The 14,659-nt window shown below is 35.5% G+C and overlaps 1 protein-coding gene and 1 long non-coding RNA gene across 4 annotated transcripts in view; both read left to right on the top strand.

Annotated features, from left to right (window-relative positions):
- Positions 1–7,392, top strand: part of LOC128249109 (uncharacterized) — a 194,403-nt gene extending 187,011 nt beyond the window's left edge. Inside the window, exon 3 of the long non-coding RNA XR_008265239.1 lies at positions 6,944–7,392. This is a non-coding gene — a long non-coding RNA (uncharacterized LOC128249109). The remainder of the gene's footprint in view (positions 1–6,943) is intronic.
- A 3,898-nt stretch (positions 7,393–11,290) lies between these two features.
- The window catches only part of LOC106869985 (metabotropic glutamate receptor), a 203,837-nt gene continuing 200,468 nt past the window's right edge, over positions 11,291–14,659 (top strand). The window contains exons 1-2 of one of the 3 annotated variants that reach the window (XM_052971958.1): positions 11,291–11,403; positions 11,898–11,958. The gene's annotated coding sequence lies outside the window, so the exon portion shown is untranslated. Of the gene's footprint in view, positions 11,959–14,659 lie in introns of all 3 variants that reach the window. The other 2 variants (XM_052971957.1, XM_052971956.1) reach the window with 2 other exon arrangements.

Below are 14,659 nucleotides of genomic sequence, written 5' to 3'. Positions count from 1 at the left end.
TATATATATATGTACATACACATACACTTTCAATGATATTTGATATATATCCGTAAAGAGAGAGATGGGAATAAAAGAAAGGGGTGAACGACAGAATGTATATCTTAAAAAATAACTTTCAAACGCCGAAAGATATGAATAGATGTTTTCTTTTTTGTTCGCATTTTTTACCATTATTTATTCATTTGTTTGGTATATGTATATTTATGTTGACAGAAACATACATATATTACACAGAGAGAGAGGTATTATTTTCAATCGTCATTTCAATAGGGAAATATGCGCATAAGCAGTTCAAAGACTGCAAGTCTCGAAGCACTCAACCTATCCCTAAAGTAATGTTAGAAACAAAACTCAGAACCCCCTGCACAGGAAAGGCTTCCTGTAAAGGACATATCAATGTTCTGAATTATTTCTTTTATTCTAAAGAATATTCAGTATCGTTAGACGCTAACCTAAAAATTTTAGAACATTTAACCCGTTAAGAATTCGTTAAGAGCTCGATATTTACATCGTGGTCAAAGATCTCAAAGCAAAAAATTCTTTCCAAATCTTTGTGGATTTTAAGACTGAGGAGATGCAATGGAGTAACCTCGTAAAGCAGAGTCATGTAGTCCTTTCACCATTTACTGCGAGCTCTGCGGAACTGAGAAACTTATGCTTCTTACTCAAGCTACCAAGCATATTCCTCTGCAGTGAATGTTAGCCACTGGACTCTCTGAATTTACAACCTATACCTGGGACATCATGATATACGAGATTATGGACAGTCACGAGAAACTAGGGACAGTCGTTTCTCTAAAAAAAAAAAAACAAATGTAATGTGTGTACTAGGTGGCGTTCATGATCTCTTTCTACCTTTCGAACTCAACCGCTCTCATATCATGATTTTTGGTGCATTTTGTACATTCTATACAAAACATTAACACTTTACCCTAAATCACCGAATTGAGTTCTTTTAACAACTCTTACACGAACGCCATCCGAACTGAGAAGCATACCTTTGTCTAATGCATTGTCGTCGAACTCTCCCTGTTCCCTAATTGTAATCGATCTCATTGGTTCCATTTCCAAATTTCTTACACTAAATTTTTCCTTTATTTCTCGGTAGTGAGGGTTTGTGTGAACATTACACACGCAGAGGCATCCATTATATAATCTGTCCGCTTTTCATCCGATTCAACTCCGTACGGTACACATTATATACTCGAGTTTAGTCCCTTCCCAAATTATCCTCTTCTACGCACAAACATGCCATTCACAAAAATAGAACTTGTCACTTCGAACAGAGGCCACCACCTCTGATACATTCCCTTCTAATAGACCTATTTCATAAATTCCAGAATATCAGCACCGCCACCATCAACAATCAACACTTTAAACAGGGACGTAACCAAAAACTAACCTATTTTCTAATCGACTTCATATTGGAAGTCAACGTTGAACGTATGATGTAGTCTATTTGGATTAGATTTCTTTGTAAATCCTCTCTTTTATCCTTATTTCTTTCTTTCATTCTTTCAAATTTAGCGTTGTAAGAGTGGAGGCTTCTGTATCATATGGAAGCTCGCTGAAATGGGTCCATTGACGTTCAAAAACGTTATCCATTCTGTGGTCCGAATATATGCCGCCTCATACACCAGGCTTATTTTATCGATACTGAGGTGGCCTCTACTCTTCTCGTACCACTTCCATTCAGCCACCTCTCACTCACTTGTCTGACCTCTTTCCATTACTCACGTTGTGTCCAACCATCCAAGCCCTGCTAATAGACCCATTTCATAAACTCCAGAATATCAACGCCACTACCATCAAAAATATAGTGCAACGCTTTAAACAGGGACATCAATGGACCCATTTCAGCGAGCTTTCAAATGATTCAGGAGCCTCCACTCTTACAAAGCTAAATTTGAAAGAATGAAAGAACAAACGAACGAATAAAAGACAGGATTTACAAAGAAATCTAACCCAAATAGACTACATCGTATGTTCAACATGGACTTCCAACATCAAGTCGATTAGAAAATGGGTTAGTGCTTGGTTGCGTCCCTGTTTAACTATGGTAGTGAGGCCCCGGCGCTATTTAAGCGGAAAGCATATATTTTTCTTCCATATCCAGGTGATGTCCATTTGATAGATCGCCTCCGCGGGAAACAAAGTAACATCTGAAAATGATTGTGGGAAAGATTAAATTATTCTTTGAGAAACTAAACCATATATTGTGTACATTCCATCCAACTCGTCAAAACTAATGTATTTAGCACACACGTCTATATATATATATATATATATATATATATATATATATATATATATATATATATATATATATATATATATATATATACAGGTTGTTATATAAGTGGAAACTAAATAACTCGGTCTTAAGGCAATGTGTGCATACACACGCAGACATAGACGAGTATACTCACAGATATAGGTGTATAGGTGTGCATATATATGTTTTAAGTATGTGTGTGTGTGTAGAGAGAGAGAGAGCTTAGAATCAAATTATTGAAAATATTGATCATATCTATAATAGCATATTTTCTGACTTGGGGTAAAATAACTTTTTTTTTTCTTTCAGTTTTACTCATTTCATACAATACATTTTCCTAGTTTTGCAAGAATATTTTGCTAGTGATGAATGTTAAAATATAACCAGGTAAAAATCGATGAAAGTCTCCCACAAGCAGTGCAATAGCAGCATTAATATTTACAATGGCATGCTGAAAAATAGATAAGTTAATTCTAAATTTTGAAAGTGTTTTATTTTTGCGCTTTGTTAATTAGAAAATACCCCGTCTTCATTCTCCACTCTCTGCCACCCCCCAAAAGAAGATAGGCTTGATTCCTGCAAAGACAGATACGGAAAGACCTAGAAATAAGTAAAATCAATAAAAAAAATATACATATAGCTGCGGGAAAATATTCTGTTAATCTTTAAAAGAGATAAAATCAAAAAGATGTATGTCTGCCCATGTGTGTGTGTTACTCTGTGTGTGTGTCTGTGTGTAATTTAGCATCTGTGTATGTATGCAGAGAAACGTACATGAAGTTCTCCAAAAATAGATATGTATATTTTGAAAACACGAAACTTTTATAACTAATGTGTCTGTATGTATATATGCATATATAATATATGTGTACGTATATATATATATATATATATATATATATATATATATATATATGCATGAATATATATATATATGTATATAAATGTGTGTGCATGTGTGTATTGGTTTTGGCTGGAAGGCAGATACGTGATACATACAGTGACATCTGTACATAGATATTCACAATACATGGTGGTTATTTTAACCACGTTATACTTAGAGCACACTTTAAAAAGCGATATGTTAACATGAACTTCCCGCTGTTTATCATAGATTTTCAACATACTCATGTACATATATATATATATACATAAACAGACATACACACATACGCATATACATGCATATACACGCGTATATGTTTACTCATCAACGATGTCCATACTTGGAGAATCCGAAAACTCCGTTTCATATATATTCTTTTCTACTCTAGGCACAAGGCCTGAAATATTTCGTACAGGGGTCCATTCGATTAGATCGGCCCTAGTACGCAACTGGTACTTAATTTATCGAACCCGAAAGGATAAAAGGCAAAGTCGACTTCGGCGGCATTTGAACTCAGAACGTAAAGATAAACGAAATACTGCCTCCGTTATATATATATATATATATATATATATATATATATATATATTCCAAGTATTACATACACATGTGCGTACATGCGCGCGTGTGTGTATAAATGCCACAAACCTGCCACACTGCATTCCGAAGCTAATGTATAAACCAATAATTATAAAGCCATTAATTTCCTGGCGTTCTTTTTCGATTAAGCAATTAAAACATTTTTTCGAGGGCCAATTAAATACAAACACCATAATAGAAAGTAATAGAGAATAAAACAGCAACAGAAACGAAATACCTAGTCCTCGTCTTATATTAAACAATAGGACAACCCGAAATCACAACAATTTCTTCACTGAAATCGTCCCAGCACAACCTTGTCAGCTGCTCTATTACAAATAATGGTTTCCACGTTTTGCTTTGTTCTTCAATCACGTCGGTTTTACTTTTTAGGTATTGTAATTCTGGATATGTTGCAGAATGCAGCGTTTTCCAATATCCCGATAAAGAACTGTAGCATGTTTATATTAAGAGCGTCTGTATTCAATCTAATACAATTTGAAGAAGTATATTCATTTAAAAATTCGTTATCAATTCACAGGAATTGTGTATCATCGCCCACTTTATAACGATATACCTCATAGTTGCCCTAATACTTTTGTCGCGAAATTATTTTCATGTCATCCCGTTGTTTACAAGGATAGCTTACAGCATAGCTGATCCGTGATCGATGAATTGTAGGTTAGTAGATTCTCCAAAGTCACTGAAAACTGCCATACGATTTTCAGCAAAATTTACATTCTGGAGTATAAAACAAAAAGCTCAGTTTCTTATTACATGTACCAGCTACTACAGTCAAGAAAACAATTTGCAACCACATACTTTGGCCAGTTTTAATCTTATTTACCATCAGCCCAAACAATAAAGCATTGTGCCAAATATATAAAATTGTGCCTATATGAAGAATCATTGTAACTCATTTGTGTAAGAGCTTATATGGCATTAGTAATTATATCATTAGTTTTATTGAATTTAAAGACCACTTCTGTCTTAAGTAATGTAGGTATTTCTTAAGCGATATTACTGATTCCTGTCATTACATTATTAGAAAGCATCATATACGCCAATGTGACTGAAGTGAAACCGCCACATCTCCTTACCATAAACTTCTAATAATATTTACACTTGACGAGTTTTGAACGAGAAATAATGTGGAAAATCAAATAACTGAATTAAATATGATGTACATTATATTGTGCTGGAATAAGAATTTCTAGAATTTATTCTTAACCACCGGTAGTATTTGAACTCAGGACGTAAAGGCGGAAGAAATGCCGCTAAGCATTTCGTCCGCTGTACTAATGATTCTGTCAGCTCTCCGCCAACCATTCACCTATTACATTAATAATTTGCATTAAGATAAGAAAAAATTAGAAATGATCTAATTATAAATCTCACAGAGAGAATGAAGCAGCAGTGTTACGATAAAGCAGTTGTATACTGTCAGCTCAATGTGACAGTCCCAATAAGGGAATCATACTGCCGCTATTTAGCCCTAGGAAGCTGGACCGCTTCTTGTCGGCCTTCACACATTTCCTGTTTGCGAGGGTTTGACATACATTTTCAGCCAGCTAGTGTTGCTACTTCAGGCTGATGACGAGCAATGACTCAGAAACATGCCTCTGAATGCACACTGAGCTGGGTTGGGGTGCTTGTCTCCCCCTTCCAAATATAAGGACACAGGAGATATCTGCTGAGAGGCCCATGCACATTTTTCAAAATGTTTTCATCGTTTACAAAGAGATTTCGTGCAACTGAAAACCCAGCTGAAAGCAATTTTGGCACAAACTTGGCAGACACGAGTCTCATACCCAAATCAGTGAGCCTGAACTGAACGGAACTGAACTAATCTACACATCCTCTGAGAACTCACAAATGGTGATTCGGTGATTTTTCCCTCGCAGAGGCACACTCACCTGCGATATCTTTCTCAGTTATGCTGGTGGTAGCGTTCTTCCAGAACGCTCGTCAATACCGACATTTTTTCGACCATCTTGGAGACGTCAGAACCATTCGTATGCTTGTGTGCGGCTCATACACTCCTCTCCATACACTTTCAACAACTTTGCGCAGGCCTCTTATCAGGTATCTCCCTGAAAACTGTCTCCGTTATGGTCAATGGGACGATCACACGCTACATATCTTCCTTCCAAGCAAAGCTGTAAATAGCGGAAGTGAGCTAGAATTTTTAAACTTAGTGCGCATGCACAGTAGAGTTCCAGGTCAATCTTTGCCAAGAGGTTTTTCTCTTATTGTTTTAGCTTCGTGTCATCGAAGGAATAAAACGCAATGGGACTGAACCCGGGACCATGTGGTTGAGAAGCAAGCTTCTTATCACACAGCCACACCTAATTTTCTTAAATAGTTTGTCTCTTAGCATGCCTTAAACCATATTGGTTTTACGAAGCCCTATTTGTTTCTGTTGAGAAATATCTGCAACACCAGGGAGAAGTTTTGACATTAAATTCAAATATTGCGGAAATTATTTTTTATGGAAAAGTTTAAAACTTAAAATTACTGGAATAACGGTACCTTCTCCAGTTGCATGTAAAACAGCAGAAACATTTGTTAAAATGTCACCAACATCGTTATTTCAATAATGAGATATTTGATCGTGTACATAAATATACATATACTCCCTTGCGCGCGCACGCATACAGATACCTACACATGCGCACTCAGTCACACACACATACACGCATGCTCAGACACACATACACAGACACACGTATATATATATATATTTGTTCTTTTTTTTCAAGGAAAATATTGACAGTGACTTTGAAGTGTCGGCTTGCTCACCTCCGGGAAAGAGTATGATGAATGCTGAAACTTCGAAGTTGCTGTCGAACTTTTCCTTATAAAACTTCATTACTACGCACTCTAAAAGTGCAGTGTGCAGTCCTATTTTGAATATCAAATTATTTTTATATTTAGACTGACAAAATAAAACAAACATCTATACTCTCTCTATCTCTCTCTCTTTCTCTCTATCTCTCTCTCTTTCTCTCTCTCTCAAATATGTTTGTATATACACACACACGTGTGTGCGCGTGTGTATATACACACACGTGTGTGTAAGTATAAACGCATGTATGTGTGATGTATTTGTATGCATGTGTATGTATATAAGACCATAAGTTATTTGTGTCTCATTGTAAAAATAACTGATTTTTCATTTCTCTTCCATCCTTTCACAGAAAGAACTGTTAGACAAGAAATGTTCCGACATGAAATATGAAACAGATCCAAGAGAAGACAAAATTAAAGAGCCCCGTTATGAAAGGTGTACAGACAGCAGAAATATATCGCCAACAAATGTGTTTCCAGGTCTGTAAAGGTCATACAGACTCCGATTATGACAACATACCCCATCCATTCACCTTTAAATAGATAACCATCATTAAGAAGGCAAGTAAATTCCTGTGGTTTCTTTTATTAACCCACCGATTAGCAAATAGGATATTTCAGCATCAAAATTCCAGTGTTTCTCGTATCTAAATATATTCTTTTCTACTCAAGGCGGGGGGAGGCTGTCGATTAGACCGACCCCCTTGTACGTAACTGGTACGTAACTGAATATATTATCCTTGCGTCATTGGCGATAATCAGTTTAAAAATCGTAGAGACCGTTTTGCGACTTAGAGCTGCTGTAATCATCACTCATTACCCTACAGTAAAAAAAACAAAAAAAAAACAAAACAAATTACCAATGTTCAGGTTGATTTCAGAAATGAACTCACCTGACAGTTTTACTATTACTAGAGACAACTGTAGACTTACACAAGGTGAATTCTAAGGATCTCTTTCATATTTTCACATATACCAAATAAAGGAGTTTGGAATACTTTTCTCTATTTTCGTTTGAAGGTCTGCACCGTATCTGTCATAGTCTCTTATGCTTAAGTCTAACTTAGCTACATTTTAAAGAATTACATACTGTTGTAAAGTGATAATCACTTACTTGTGTATATAACAACTCCTTGCCAACTGATTTTGCTTATTACTTTCCAGAGATAATTTGATAGTGCTCCAAGCGCCTGATTTCGTCTCTGTAACATAGAAAGACGAATAAACATTTGGCTCACATTGTTTGATGAATTGTATTTTTTTTTAGTCACCATTGTACCGTCTCTAAAAGCTACTGTAGCTAAAATCTATCATTAATTTTTATTAGTCGACGCTACAAGAAAAACAAAAACGAATTTAGATATTTTTCTACATGCTGCGATGTATTAGTATTTGCCACATATTATACATGTCATATATTATATATCTCGTATGTTATATACGACGCAACGTTGAATATCACTGAACCAATCACTCAAAAATCAATAGTACAATTAAGCTAGCTCATATAATGGTTATTCGATGGCATCAGATCATCTCTCTGATTGTGCCACGTTTATGAAGAAAGCCTCTCCATGAAAGCTTGCACTATTTCGCTCACACGAGATGACTCAACAGCAACACGATAACATCAACCAATCCGTCTATTAAGAGAGTAGAGTGTGAATCTAGAAAGCTGTAATTATTGTTTTAGCAAAGTTACACGTTCTGGTTTATCTTGAAATGGAATAATACATATGAATATCATTTCTTTACAGTTGTTAGTGGCTATGACAATTATTAAAGCAAAATACATTCAGACACTGATTCGGTATATAAACATGTCCCTTTGGGCCTCCAATGTGTCGCTCATCTAATTATTTCCTCATCTAACAATAAAGCAACATGAACATTAGACGGAGTTGTGCATGCTGATAACGTTTTTATATATTACAAAGATCTTTTATTTGGGGGGCAGCGGTCTTAGAAAGTTTTATTGTTGAAGATAGTTACGGAACAGATCACGTTCTCAAATTCTGTATAGATAAACCACATTATGAATAATTTTTCTTGCATATTATTCTTTAATGAAGTGTTTGGCACTTCTGTAAATGGTAAATGCAGTTTTCTTACCTGAGCCATTCCTTGGTGATGTTTACATTTTTGTCACTTATGTTGTTTTGGTTAATATATAAAGCTAAAGCGGTCTCTTGTCAATGTTCATCCTGGAATTTACACATTCTAATACTGGACATGGAGTTGAAAAAAAATAGGTTTCATACAATGAATAATTTGTTCTACTTATTTTAAATTTGTCCAGCAAATGGAAATATTAGTGGTAAATAAATTTCAGAAAAACGTGAATGAAATAAAGAATGATGAAACGGAGTGTTTTGCCGTTGTTTCTAAACTAAACTCACAATTGATATAATTTGATTAAGTACTCCGATGAAAATCAATAGAAGAAAAAGGTGGTAATTATAAATGTGAAGGGGGCTTTCAATCCTGAACTTAGATTTTCAAATTCGTGATACTGCTTACATCTCTGTCGTAATGTTTCGGCTGTCGGTCGAGATTTGAACTTCTAATGTGCAGAGCCGAAACAGACTACACAGGTTAACTCCCACAACACTCTAACAATTCCACCAATCCATCTTCCGGCCCTGGTATTATGAAAGGATCAAAGGCAAAGTCAACCTCGGCGGGATTTGAACACACAAATCAGTGTGTCAGGAAAAATACCGCACAGCATTCCAATTAACATTCTAACTGTTCCGTCAGTTCGTAGCCATATTGAAATATAGAAAATTAGTAAATATTTGCGACTAACCGATAGTTATTGCGTTCCTTAGTCATGCAACCCATACACAAACGAGTCCGGTTCTGTGTATCAATGCTATGAGGTCTGTTGTTAATTGCAAGAAAACAGTGAATGGTGGTGACAAAGAAAGGAAGCACAAATTGTATGCTGAAAGTGAACAATCCAATCATTAAGCAGATATCCTCCTTCAACTCCATTGGAAGTTTGTTCACAGAAAAATAACAAATGTGTGAAGGAGACGAAAGACACATAGCACTGGCAAAATCTGCATTCTCAAAATTGTACAACGTCTTACTCTGAACATCACCACACTCTGAAGCTGAAGACTACACTCCATCAACTGAACTCTTCTGCCTGTCCTATGCTAATGTATTGAAGAGAAGTTTGGTCTGTAACATGAGAAAGGAAAAGGGGCTTTGAGAGCTGTGAATTGTGGTCCTGAAGGAGCATATTGAGAATAGTATGGACAGACATTGTGTCTAATCAAGAAGGCATGAATAGGAAACTGCTTCACGGCATAAGGGCCAAGCAACTGAGGACCCAGAACATTTAGCGTTGGCTGGAAAGATTGAAGTGGAATTGTTTGGTCCTGCTTCAACGTGGATGTTCAGTTAGAATAAAATTTAATACGGTAGAAATCATGAGGGAAACTCATACAGGCTTTTAGTGTGCACGTTTCTTTATTGTTAACGGGGAGAGTATACCTCCCCCCACCAATCCTGCACGAGATCACCAGATCACATGATTTCCACCTTCCTTGTTCTCGACAGCTACAGATAGGAGCGGTTCACACACTCGCCAGCGATATATAAAAGCAATCAGTGCCAGAAGAGGCACTTGTGCCGCGATTAGCCGTTGTGCTTGTTAAAAACTATATATTTGCTATAGAGGCAGTATTAATGCTGGGAGATAATGTTTATTCCCACTTAGGCGGAGATATTTAAGTTAACTAATAAATCATCAAAGCAATCAGCTAGTCGTTTTTTATTATGTTTAATTTGACCAGTCAATCAGTGCGTTTCGTTCATTAAATTCTTTTCATAGCTAACCCCAATTTCATCAATGATATGCCCTCGTTATTAATAGACAGTTAGTTGACTTTTAATAATAAATCCACTGTTTGGCGTTCTAGTTGGCAAAATGATCTTCCCAAGATTCAACACATGCTTTCACGTCAACAATCTTATAAAACACAAAATCGAAGATGCTATAAGACTCTCAGAATTATTCATTATTTTTAATCAATTCTCAATTCTAAGAATGCAATCTGAATTAGCTAACCTATACTATAAAATTGTGTGTTATAAATGTATGTTGCAAAATTACTTGGTAATTGAAACTAACTGCAGTCGTTTCTGTAATTCGAAATAGTTTACGTTTTCTGCAAGACGTCAAATATTTGTAAAAAATAAGAAAAGAAAAAAACTTAACAGCATTAGATTAATGGTACCCAATTTTATCGACCAACAAGGCCAATAGAATACAAATTCTGCCTCAGTGAGATCTTATTTTAGAAACGTGAGGCCGTACAAGTAATGCCATAATGAAATTTGAATACTGCGAATTGTTTTAAATGGTTGGTTGCTTAGCCGGGCTTTCAGAGAACACCTTGATACTTGAATTATAAAGCGAGATATTGCTGCTTCATTAAACGTCCATTTAATCCAATAATCATGTGATACTCACTGATTTAAATATCACTCGACAGCCAATATTCTATGCAGTCATACAGAAACGAAGATGAAAAAGGAAAAAAAAAAGAATTATTTAATTTTTTTTCTTCAAGTTTTGATTGCTTTTTTCAGTGTCGAATCATTTATAAATATTTTGTTTTCTATTGACAAACTTGAGCAGTAATTACAACTGTTGAAAGAATTCCTTTTGTCATCGTAGTTGTCGTAATCGTTGTCGCTATCATCATCGCCATTACTAATGTTGAAGATGATGGAGAGGAGGAGACGATCTCACTTAAACGAATCTGTCATTGAAATACACTTTGATTTTAATAAGGTTTGTAATAAATGTTTTTCCTCCTTAAATTTATGGATAGTGGTTTGCTGGAGAAAGACGGCATTATCGATCTGTTCGAATTTGCCCATGTGTAAATTCTATTGATGTTTTAAGGGTTCTTAATCTGAAATTATAGGACATCTCCTAAAAATGTAAAAATCAATGAGAAAAAAATGAATTAAATGAAAATCATAATTAAGAAGTTAAAATAAAAATACTGAGACCACTTCGATAAAATAACTATATTAAAATGGCAACAAAGGCAATACAGCTGCCATTAAATTAGGTTAATGAGGCGAAACAGTCCAAGTAAAAAGAAGATATGTGATTAAAGGAAACCACTTCCTATTGATTGGTTTGATGTAGTTTATTTATTGCATTTGATGCATTTATTTCGAGGAAGATTTTACATTTATTCATCGTAGAAATATTCAAAAGGTTGTCGACATATTTGATACTCACTTGGAATAATTGCTTTGGGTGTGTCTTCCTAGAACATACATTGACAAGCTGGATGAAACACAAAGACCAGCCACTCAGCGGATTGTCATAAAGGTATTGATCAGCTTCAGCTTTTGTCTCACACATGTACTGTATCCTCTCTCTATCTTTTCTATCTCTACCACAGTGGCCTCTGTTCCTCGGAAGTGTCTAGTCCCGTGCTACGTGCACTTAATCACTCTTTCCGTTACTCTTTCTCCTTCCATCATTCATGCTGTTTCTACCCCCCCCCCCTAATTCCATACTAAACAATATTCTTAGGACTTAACGGGATGTGAGGCCTGAGGCCTCTGGAATCGACTCCTTTTTCGTCTCCGTCTTGCAGATGTATAATGTAACAATTTTAAGTATAATATTTAAAGGCATCAGCATGATTTGGTCTCGTGGGATCTGGCAAGACTGGGTTCTGAACATTCATCCTGGCCAAGAAAGATTTTTTAAAATATTTTAGAACGATAGATATGGAGAATTTGAGTTTTTGGTATAATGAGCAGAATATATTTTCCACTATAGTTCCGAGTCAACCAATGCATTGTGGTGGGATTGGATTGACGGGAAGAGTGTGAGTGCTTGTAGTATAAACAAATATGTGTGTATGTGTTTCCTGAATATGCTTCTTTGCCCTTTTTCTTTCCTTTTTAGCAACCAGCGTTAGTTTAATTACGTTCCTCTAATTTTTAGCTTTGGAAAAGTAGAGTTGCTATAAGTACCAGACTTTAAAATAAATACTGGGGTCATAATTCGACCAAATCATTCGAGGTGCTTCCCCAGCATGGCTGCATTCCACTGACTGAAAGGAATAAAAGAATATGGTTCTATTCTCATAATATGATATAGAATTCTTTCTACATGTTACATTGACAGTAATAGTATATATATATAAAATATATTCAATCAGTGATTTGCTGTCCTCTGCTTTGTGTATATATGTAACTCATACGATTTTATGTACATCTCTCCTTGCTTTTTCACTTATTATTCCTATGGCATCTATTATTTTGAACATTGTTTTTATCTTTAATCTCAATGATGGGAACAACACATGCGAAAGTATTCAAAACAACAATTACCATAGCGAAGCAAGACGTCGTTCAGATGAAATTGCAACAGGAGAGCACTAAGCATTGAAATTGTTCGGAAATTTAGATTGAAATATGTAAAAAGCAAGCCTATCGGTATTGGTAAAAGTGTTTAAGAATGTATTGAAATTGAAAAACTCATGAATTGATCACTAAGTGGAAGCTAAAAAATATTCATCTTAATCACTGATGCTTTTGAACCTTATCTTGCCTGCCTGAGGAATACAGATTCTTAACTGCATAATATCGAAGACAAACGGTGCTCTCATTAACAAAATTCACTTCCCGAAGAACAAATGCGAGGCAGCAGTAGCTCACACAATTGTAAATATCAGTTATTGAACCATGAACAGTGATTGAAAAAGAGTCTGAAGGGTCTTGGCAAGACATGTGTCCATTATCAGAGCGATTTCAACGGTATTTTCATCCCTAAAAGATGTTCGACAGCACAAATACCGAACAGATACATCAGCTACATCAGAGGAAAATGAGAAACAGTTCTTCCGGAAAAAGTAAATGTGATGATTGAACTTAAACCCATTCCTGCTAGTAGAAGAATATACTAATGTGGTTATCCCTCTTCACGATTGTATAACTACACACAAAAAGTAAATAAAACCAGTATTATACCCATATGAAAACTACCCTTTCAGAGATACTCTCTTAATTGCTCTACTATCCTTTCTAGTTCTGACTCAATTGAATAATTTGCTGAAGAAATCTAGCACTGATTATAAATGCTAGACAGTCTATATGTCGAATCCTCTGTAGCATTAATAGCTGAAAACTATTTGCTAAACAAAATACACAGCTGGTGACCAGACTAAAAGTGTTTATAAATAAACCAAGATATAAATATGAATATTAGACGAAACAAAAATGACTAAGTTACTCTAAAAAGTTACAGATAGCAAAACTTAGAATATCAAATTAGATCCATACACATTAAAACAGAACTAACGTTCGAAATAATTAGAAGCAGTTAAGTCGGTGAGATACAGAGCAGAGAGATGATGAAGAAAATTAGCAAAAAGAATCAGATATATTCAAAACTGAAGTCAATCTTGATATAAGATAATAGATATGAATAAATGAACATAGACAAGAAAACACAAGAAACTACTGACAGTACTTTGATGTGTACCTACACCCACCAAATACTCATATCGACAGAATATAACTATCCTGCACACAGAGAACGTAGGCAAAAAACAATTAGAAAACTGTTATAACGTAACTTGAGCGGAGCTAGAAAAACACTTGGAAGTATCAAGTGGAATTTACTGGTATGATATTAGAAAAATCTCTCTCTCTCTCACGCACTTTTTCTCTGCTTCTCTTTCTGTTTCCGTCTCACTTAGTTTCTCTCTCTTTCTCTCTCTCTTTCTCTTTCTTTCTTTCTCTCTCTCTCTCTCTCTCTCTCCTTCTCTGAATGAATGAATATTGTACTAAAACGATGGCAAGAAAAGTCTTTATATGAGGCGGAAATTTACAACCATTGAATAGGTGCAGATGAGGCTGTGTGGCAAGAAGCTTGCTTCCCAACCACATGGTTCCAGGTTCAGTTCCACTGCGTGGCACCTTGGGCAATTTTTATCAACTATAGCCTCGAGCCAACCAAAGCCTTGTGAGTGGATTTAGTAGACGGAAACTGAAAGAAGCCCGTCGTATATATA

This window comes from Octopus bimaculoides, chromosome 11 (assembly GCF_001194135.2).
Source record: "Octopus bimaculoides isolate UCB-OBI-ISO-001 chromosome 11, ASM119413v2, whole genome shotgun sequence".
NCBI classification, from domain to species: domain Eukaryota; kingdom Metazoa; phylum Mollusca; class Cephalopoda; order Octopoda; family Octopodidae; genus Octopus; species Octopus bimaculoides.
The sequence above is the reverse complement of the archived record's forward strand: the minus strand, read 5'-3'. Positions and strand labels throughout refer to the sequence as shown.